A 9,742-nucleotide genomic window follows, 5' to 3' on the forward strand; every position below is an offset into this window, starting at 1 on the left:
TACATCAAGAAATACATGAAGTCGATGCAGGTTTTCTTGAGCTAATCAAGAGGAGGTGCATTCTCTTTGCATTTGGGAGGCCTTTTAGTTGGTTCAACCATGATAGTAACTAAACACATGAGGCCTTAACTCAAGACACGAGTAGGTCATCTAACCTAGAAGTGTCACCCATTGTTGGCCAGGGCAACAATCCTAGAGAATTATTACTTATACGGTGTCCAGGGACAATAATGCAGTACCATGCACTGTAGATATTTGATTCATGGATGCAGTCAACTTACGCATATGGCTTCATCGTCGGATTCAAGGGTGCACGTCCTGGATGGTCGTTGCAAGCTGCGGAGAAAGAAAAGCTCAAATTGGCGTCCGTGAGAAATGAGCGCTAGCATAGTAAGGGGCAGTTTCATTCATTCATCCATCTATTGAGTGTGGTTCAGTTTTCAGCTAAGAGAGCCAACCAATTTTATTTATGACAACAACTGTAAAAGGACTAAGAATGATAGTTAGATGGGGCAGCGAGGAGAGGAGGAAGGCTAATGGATTCTCACCGACGCCGCAATAGACGCTAAACAGAATAATAACTCCCAAGCTTATCATTAGGTCAACCTCGCCGTCATCATCGGGACCACACCACTACCTCAGCACAACCTGGTCCTTTGATTGAAATTACAACTTTCTTCACCATTTGTTTCATTCATCAAGAGGATTTCCCTACAATTGGAAGAAAACATGCCATTATGCAAACTTCTTAGCACAAAAGTACGTGAATAAGCTTAGCAAATACTACCTCAAAACATAATCCTCATAGTAATTCTTCCTGGTCATAAAGAAATTACTTGTGAATATAATTAGATTATCATACGTTCGATATAAGAAAACACTTTCAGCTTCACATGGGTCAAGTATCTTACTGCTACCTATCATTGTATGATGCTTTAGTTCCAAAAACTCACATGAATCAACTCGATGCCTTTCTTTGAAATAAGAAGAATGTCGCTCCTTATTTTTGCCATTGTTTTCGCTGCTATACTTGCTATTCTCGTTGATGTACAACAAGAACACACATAGTGCAAAGCCCTTTCGTATTGACATGAAAAGGCCGATAGTTCTATGATGGCATATATACAATAGCTTTACTCGTACAACCGTACATGCCCTAAATACAGTAGAATGCTTTCAGACTTAAGCACGTGAAGAAAAAACAAACTTACGATAGTGCTGGAGGTCGTTGCTTGATGCAGTGGCCACACACGCGCTGCTTGAGGGCTCATGGCGCACAGTGACTTGGACCCCAAAGGCCACGGCCTTGGATCTGTCAGGAGGAGGTCACGAATTGCTGCTGAGGACATACTGACGGAGGAGAGGCAAGGCCGCTCATGCTGCCCACAACGCGACCACGCCCTGCCCCGGGGTTCCGCGACGGCAGCGGCAGTGGCGGTGTCGACCCACAACCACTCGCTGACCTGTGGTTCAGCGATGGCGGCCTCTGAGGTTGGATGCTGGAGGCTGGGAAGCCTGGTTCCGCGTTGGTGGCGGTGGCGACGGCGTCATCCCACAGCTACGACCTAGGAAAAAGATCGGGGGAGGATAGGATCGAGAGATTGGTCGGATCCGCGATGCCCCAGCAGGTCCACCCCATCAACGACGCGACCGCCCCTCTCCCATCCTCGGTGCCCGCAACACGAGTTGGTGGCTAGGGTTAGCCACAGGGGCGCGCGCAGGGGGGGACGGCGAGGAGGTGCTGGGGATCAATGGGGGAGACAGGGTGGAGCCGCGCTGGTGGCGGCCGACGCGAGGGGCGGATGGCGTCGGCTGGAATCGGAGGCGGGGGCGGGGCAGGGCGGCGGCGGCAGGTCCTGGCAGGAAGGTGGGAGAAGGGATCGACTGCGTCTTTTTTCGGCGACGACTCGTGCGGGCAATTGAATCGAGGGCACGAGGGTGCGAACGCCTGGCTAATTTTCGTAAAACCAACGGAGAGGAGTTGGTGGACGGTACCGAAAAAAATCTACCAAGATTAACCTATGAAAAAACCCGGACGAAAGTGATGGGACGAAAATTGACCGGCGGAGACTACCAACTGCTCCATTAGGAATAGAGATTCTCCCCCATCATGTGAAGTGTGAGGGGAAATCGTAACCCCAGAGCCCAAAACTGACATGGCGCCCTCGCGCCGCCGCGCGCGGTCGAGCGAGCCGGCGGCGGACCTGCTGACCTCCCTGCCGCCGCCCCTGCTCGACAGCATCCTCACCCGCCTCGGCCTCCGCGACGCCGTCCGCACCTCCGCGCTCTCTCGCGCCTGGCGCCGCCGTTGGGTGGACCTCCCCTGCCTCTCCCTCGGCCTCATCGGCAAGGGTGGCATACCCGCGGTGGCCGTCGACAGCGTTCTCCTTCGCTACCCCGGCAACATCTCGAATTTCTCCATCCATTCCCTCGACAAGCACTCCGTCCGCCGCGTCGACGACTGGCTCATCGCCCTGTGCAACCGCGGCGTCAGGTCCATCGACCTCCAGGCCCCAGGCTTGGCCATTCATTCTTCTGTCTTCTTATGCACGAGTCTCGTGTGCCTGGAGCTGCACTTGTGCTCGATACCTCCTCTCCCCGTGGAATTCACTGGCTTCCCCGTGCTCAAGCAGCTCAAACTCATGGTCGTCAAATTCCCTCCGAATGGGGAGATCCAACTGGAGGCAATTATCAACGCGTCACCCTTGCTTGATACCCTGACTCTTTCCTATGTCGATACACGCAGCGAGGCCTTGCCCGGTTGGGTGATTGGGGGGGCCAATCTCCGGAGCCTAACTATCGTTTCCAATGATAATCATGGCTGGCAAGTCGCCGAGCTACCAAATCTCCACGAAGCCACCATCAATTTGGAATACTGTGATAACTTTAGTGATTTCGGAGGACTTCTTGCTGGGCTTGCTCAAGCTCGGAAGCTCACTCTAAATAAGTGTTACCCATCTGTACTTTTCTTTCTACCTCTTATATCGATTGTCGGTAATTGCTGTCACTCGAAATAGATAACTAACCGAGCTGATAGATACTAGGCAATAGGGGGTATAATCTGTAAATCTGGGTCCTGGGTTTGTGCCTCGTAAGTTGTTTCACACATCGAAGGGGGCAGGGATCCTGTGGAGTTGGGATGAATCTGGCTTATGTGCAACTATGTTCCCCTTCCTATTCATTTATTCAATAACTGTGCACTTATTCATAAGATAGTACTTTAATGTTATGTACGAAATGCCTTTTCTGGGAATCATTTGTAACCGTTTCAAATGTTTATTTTGGTCCACACAAAAATAAATGTAAAAAATAAACTTTATATAACATCAGGCAACAGAAGTTGAATATGTAAATCTGGGTACTGGGTGGTGTTTTACACTTCTTAGGGTTAGGGAGCCTGTAGAGTTGGGATTAATCTGGCTTATGTGTGACTGTTTCCCAGTGTTTCTAGGACTGTGCACTTACATTCAGAACATACTGTAACGTTATGTGCGAAATGCCTTTTCCAGCAAGCATTTGTAATAGTTTTAAATGCTTTCTCTGCTCCGCACAACGAGATGAGTAAAAATAAACTCTCTATTGTGTTGTTGTTCGTGTTAAGTGGCGATCCGAATAATATTCTAATCAAATAGTGACGTTCGAATTATTAAGGCACTGTAGCGTTTCTAACATTTGTAGCCTGCTCATTTTCCGTAGGGGTGTGAATTCTTTTGTTCTAAACAGAGATACTCAGTGCTTCCAATTTGTTCAAAATGTTCTTGCAATTTTAGCATTACGAGCAATGCATAAATTATATCAATGGTGGAATAGTTATCATTTGCATTTGCATTAAGTTTTGTATCTTAACATTTGTTTTGTACAGTTCACAGAGGATCATATCCTGGAAACACTTCCATGCACCTTTGACAACTTAAAGAGTTTAACCCTCTGGACTCACTTTGAGGAAATGCCTACCATTTTGTCAACCTTTTGCATGTTGAGGAATGCTCCTAACCTTGAAGAACTTGATATAATGGTACAAACTAAACACACTGCCTTGTATGTTTATCCTACATATGTTGTTTTGGAGGTTGGCATGCTACTCGTGTGATTTATATGTTTGGTTTGTTTTTCAAGATTGATGTTTTTTCGGATGAGGAAAATGAAGCAAATGGGGAGTTTCAGAATGCACAATGGACCGACGACATGTGTCCCAACCTTCAAGTTGTGCGATTGACGGGTGTTCTCTGTTCGTCAAATGAAATGTGTTTTATACAGCTTCTTTTATCTAAAGCTACAGCTCTTCGCATGATGTCTATTACTCTTGGTTACGGAAGCTTAAAGTCTAGTGAGGATGCACTGCGCGAACTGATAACATATAGAAGAGCTTCACCCCATGCTCAAATCTTCTTCGACAAGGAGCCTTAAACTTCAGCTATCAAATGTACGTACCATGTATTATTATTGGATAATTTGTGGAGTACTCCCTCTGTAAAGAAATATAAGAGCGTTTAGATCACTACTTATATTTCTTTACGGAGGGAGTACCTAGTAAGGCCCTGCTTGGCATCGGTGTATTTTTATACACCTGTATTTATTTTACAAGTGTATAATACCGGCCACACTTGATTTTCAACTGGAAAGAGAAACGACCGATGGAGGTATCAGGTATGTATATTTTACAGGGGTATGGCGCTGTGAAAGGCCAATCCAATCAGGGCCTAAATTCATATTTCAGTTAGCCCTTGTGGCACTTTACATTAGATGCTACTCCCTCCGATCCAAAATAAGTGTTGTGGTTTTAGTTCAATTTTTTCCTAAAACAACGGCACTTATTTTGTATCGGAGGGAGTACTACCCTTTTCTATACCTGAGAGGATGGTATTGATACTTAGGAGGGAGGGAGAGATTACAAGATCAGGGTAATGAGGATAGTAGTGTGAGGATTGTGGTTGAAAGTTGAAGGGATATGAACAAGGGAAACTACATGTTAATTGTAGTGATTTCTGGATATTCTGTCCAAGGTTTTCTTTGCAGATCATGCTCCCTTTTTTTTCCTTTACAAGAGAACTGGAATTGTTAATGACACGAGAACACAGTGGACTAGATGTCTCTGTGCCTCTCTTTTATGCTGGGGTGATGTTTTTGTGCCTTGACATGCATTTCGAATACAAGACACACAGATAGGCAGTGAAAGCATTGTTCTGAAGTCATGTGGGTGTATTGCATACAAAAAATAAAGAAAACTTGGTAGTGATCCAACATCTGGTTGGCTAGAGTTCAGATTGAGTGTTAAAGCTTCATGCTTCATGCTTCACAAAATGTGTTACTCATGCTGCTACATTGTTATTATTATTGTTTCTAATATAGTTTTGTGGTTTTGTAGTGATGCCTTGCATTCGATATCATATGCTTTACATCTTGTAATTATTTGGATAAGGCCACAAAGTGACCGTTTGCTCTCCTTTTGCAGGCAAATAGGGTGCATTTCTGGGCATGTGCAGACGACATTCATGTTGCTTCGCCTGTTTAAGATGTTGTCATTTTCATCTCCATCATTCGGGTCACTTGAAGAGAACAGAAATATCGGGTCATGTTCAGTTACCAGCATTCCGGACTCGCAGGGAGGTAGCTAATGTTCCTTTTAAATGTAGCTAATGTTAAGGAGAACAATGGTTCCCAGGGGCACAAGTGAAATGACACTGCCGGGAAGGCAGGTGCACCAACCGTGGCTTCACGGAATTGAACAATCCCCGGCATGAGCTGATCCATGGAGGTTGGCTCTCATGTCTCATCGGCACCATAGCGACTTTGTGAGTGGCAATTAATTGATAAGAGTACGTGTGCTAGAATAGCATAGTCCGTGTTGACCTACGCTCAGCTGAATCGTTGATTCGTGGATAAGTGTACGCTCACACAGAGTACATATCAGTTTTTAAGCCGCCTATCCATCATTGATATCCAGGAATCGTGCGTGCCATACGCGTAGATGGTGGTTGGCGGAGGGCTACCATACGACAAACTGCACAACTAGATCAGGTTTTTTCTGCCGAGAGCTACTCAGATGTTCAAACACGATGAAATTTGGCATGGAGTATTTGTTTTTGAATTTGCTCTTCACCGGGAGCAGATGAGCCTGGGTTCAGATTTGAATATTCGTTTTTTCCCTTGTTACTCTTGTGCACCTTACGATATGCACCCAACCACCTTACGATATGCACCCAACAACTCGTAGCCTTCTTCGTCCTCCAGCAGAGCCGCGTCATCCCCCTCACTAGTGACGCTGAGGTTGTCCATGGTGTCCCCATGCAGTGTCTAATCCAAGCGACACTCAAAACGAAAAGGCCTCTCGCTTGTGCCTACAAACCCTAGGCCTCACCTGGGTCGGTGACACCACGACCAGCCGTGTCAGTCTTAGTATTCGGCGAGGTCCTGGCTTGGCATTGCGAGGGATGCCACGGCTGGTCGCGACGCTGCCCTTCTCAGCCTTGCTGCCTTCTCCACATAATTGACTAAGAGCAACTTTAGCACACCCCGCATCCCGTCCCGGCTCGCAAAATAACCGCCAAATTACGGGTCGGGGTGGGAAAACATGCCCGATCAGATCCCGCATCCCGCCCCAGCCCGTAAAAATTTTTGCGGGGCGCGGCAAATTTTCTCCCTCAACCTCTATCTTCATGGGTTGGAAGCCCGACCCGAGCTGAACCCCTATCCGCAACGAGATTTGGTGGGAGGGACATTTTCGCGCGCCCTTTCCCGCTACCCCCACCCTCCGTCACCATTGCCCCGCCTCCGCACGCTCCGGTGCTTCCTCCCCGGCCGTCCCTCGCCGCCATGGACGACCCCATGCTGTCCCCCGTCGAGGTCGCGCATGCTCCTTCCCCAGGGGCGGATCTCGTTGCCGGCCATGTTGGCCCCGCCGCCGTCGCCCAAGAAAACGCCGCGCCTGCCCGCAAGCGGCAGGGCAACATGGTCGTGCAGGGCCAGAATCTGGCTGCCCCCACCGCGATGGTCCGCGCTCCGGGCGCCAACGCGGCAGCGCGATCCTGGCCGGCGGTGGAGAAGGTCGGCAAGGTCGCGTGAGCGGAGGAAGATTCCGGCTACAAAGAAGCCACCTTCTTCATCGTCTCACTCCATCCCCCCGCAAGGACGTGCTCCGGCGATGCCGTTCAACGGTGCCGCTCCCCCGCAAGTGAGGTGTTTGACGAAATGGCCGGAAGGTATGCGTCTTCGGTCATGGCCATTTCCTTTCATTTTTCGCCATTATCCTCGATAGCTCGTGACTTGTTATTGTTCGCTATAGCGGTGGTTCAAACAATGCAACAACCGAGTTCGTGAACTTGTTGGACACGAACGCGGTTGACATTGATCAAGCCTCGTTCGCCGCATTCGACTACAATGAAACGGAGGGCGGCATGGATGATCATGGTTCTGAGGATGAATTGAAGGAGATTGATACGTCTCCAACGTATCTATATTTTTTGATTGCTCCATGCTATATTATCTTCTGTTTTAGACATTATTGGGCTTTATTATTCACTTTTATATTATTTTTGGGACTAACCTATTAACTGGAGGCCCAGCCCAGAATTGTTGTTTTTTTTGCCTATTTTAGGGTTTCAAAGAAAAGGAATATCAAACGGAGTCCAAATAGAATGTAACCTTCGGGAACGTGATTTTTGGAACGAACAAGATCCAAGAGACTTGGACCCTACGTCAAGCAACCAACAGGGAGGCCACGAGGTAGGGGACGCGCCCTCCACCCTTGTGGGCCCCCTGTTGCTCCAACGACGTACTAATTCCTCCTATATATACCTACGTACCCCCAAACGATCAGATACGGAGCCAAAACCCTAATTCCACCGCCGTAACTTTCTGTATCCACGAGATCCCATCTTGGGGCCTGTTCCGGAACTCCGCCGGAGGGGGCATCGATCATGGAGGGCTTCTACATCAACACCATAGCCTCTCCGATGAAGTGTGAGTAGTTCACCTCAGACCTTCGGGTCCATAGTTATTAGCTAGATGGTTTCTTCTCTCTTTTTGGATCTCAATACAAAGTTCTCCCCCTCTCTTGTGGAGATCTATTCGATGTAATCTTCTTTTTGCGGTGTGTTTGTTGAGACCGATGAATTGTGGGTTTATGATCAAGTTTATCTATGAACAATATTTGAATTTTCTCTGAATTCTTTTATGTATGATTAGTTATCTTTGCAAGTCTCTTCGAATTATCAGTTTGGTTTGGCCTACTAGATTGATCTTTCTTGCAATGGGAGAAGTGCTTAGCTTTGGGTTCGATCTTGCGGTCCAGTGACAATAGGGGCAGCAAGGCACGTATTATATTGTTGCCATCGAGGATAACAAGATGGGGTTTTCATCATATTGCATGAGTTTATCCCTCTACATCATGTCATCTTGCTTAAGGCGTTACTCTGTTCTTATGAACTTAATACTCTAGATGCATGTTGGATAGCGGTCGATGTGTGGAGTAATAGTAGTAGATGCACGTAGGAGTCGGTCTACTTGTCTCGGACGTGATGCCTATATACATGATCATACCTAGCTAGATATTCTCATAACTATGCTCAATTCTGTCAATTGCTCAAGAGTAATTTGTTCACCCACCATAAAATACTTATGCTCTTGAGAGAAGCCACTAGTGAAACCTATGGCCCCCGGGTCTATCTTCATCATATTAATCTTCCAACACTTTGCTTTTATTTTACTTTGCATCTTTATCATAAAAATACCAAAAATATTATCTTATCATATCTATCAGATCTCACTCTCGTAAGTGACCGTGTAGGGATTGACAACCCCTTATCGCGTTGGTTGCGAGGATTTATTTGTTTTGTGTAGGTGCGAGGGACTCGCGCGTAGCCTCCTACTGAATTGATACTTTGGTTCTCAAAAACTGAGGGAAATACTTACGCTACTTTGCTGCACCACCCTTTCCTCTTCAAGGGAAAACCAACGCAAGTGCTCAAGAGGTAGCGAGAAGGATTTTTGGCGCCGTTGCCGGTGAGGTCTACGCAAAAGCCAACATACCAAGTACCCATCGCAAACCCTTATCTCCCGAATTACATTATTTGCCATTTGCTCTCCTTTTCCTCTCCCCCACTTCATCCTTGCCATTTTATTCGCCCTCTCTCTCTATCCTCCTTCTCTTTCTCTATTTGCCTCTTTTTCGTTCGTTCCTCGTTTGCTTGTGTGTTGGATTGCTTGCTTGTCATGATGGCTCAAGATAACACTAAATTATGTGACTTTACCAATACCAACAACAATGATTTTATTAGCACTCCGATTGCTCCTCTTACCGATGTTGAATCTTGTGAAATTAATGCTGCCTTGCTGAATCTTGTCATGAAAGATCCGTTTTTCGACCTTTCTAGTGAAGATGCCGCTACCCATCTAAATAGCTTCGTTGATTTGTGTGATATGCAAAAGAAGAAAGATGTGGACAATGATATTGTTAAATTAAAGCTATTTCCTTTTTCGCTTAGAGATCGTGCTAAAGCTTGGTTTTCGTCTTTGCCTAAAAATAGTATTGATTTGTGGAATAAGTGCAAAGATGCTTTTATCTCTAAGTATTTTCCTCCCGCTAAGATCATCTCTCTTAGAAACGATATTATGAATTTTAAGCAACTTGATCATGAACATGTTGCACAAGCTTGGAAGAGGATGAAATTAATGATATGTAATTGCCCAACACATGGTTTGAATTTGTGGATGATTATACAAAATTTTTATGCTGGATTAAATT

The 9,742-nt window shown here is 46.5% G+C and overlaps 1 pseudogene; it reads left to right on the forward strand.

Annotated features, from left to right (window-relative positions):
* The first annotated feature begins 2,100 nt into the window (after positions 1-2,100).
* LOC125556090 lies at positions 2,101-4,422 on the forward strand (annotated as a pseudogene).
* The last annotated feature ends 5,320 nt before the right edge of the window (positions 4,423-9,742 follow it).

This window comes from Triticum urartu, chromosome 5, assembly GCF_003073215.2.
Source record: "Triticum urartu cultivar G1812 chromosome 5, Tu2.1, whole genome shotgun sequence".
Taxonomy (NCBI): Eukaryota; Viridiplantae; Streptophyta; class Magnoliopsida; order Poales; family Poaceae; genus Triticum; species Triticum urartu.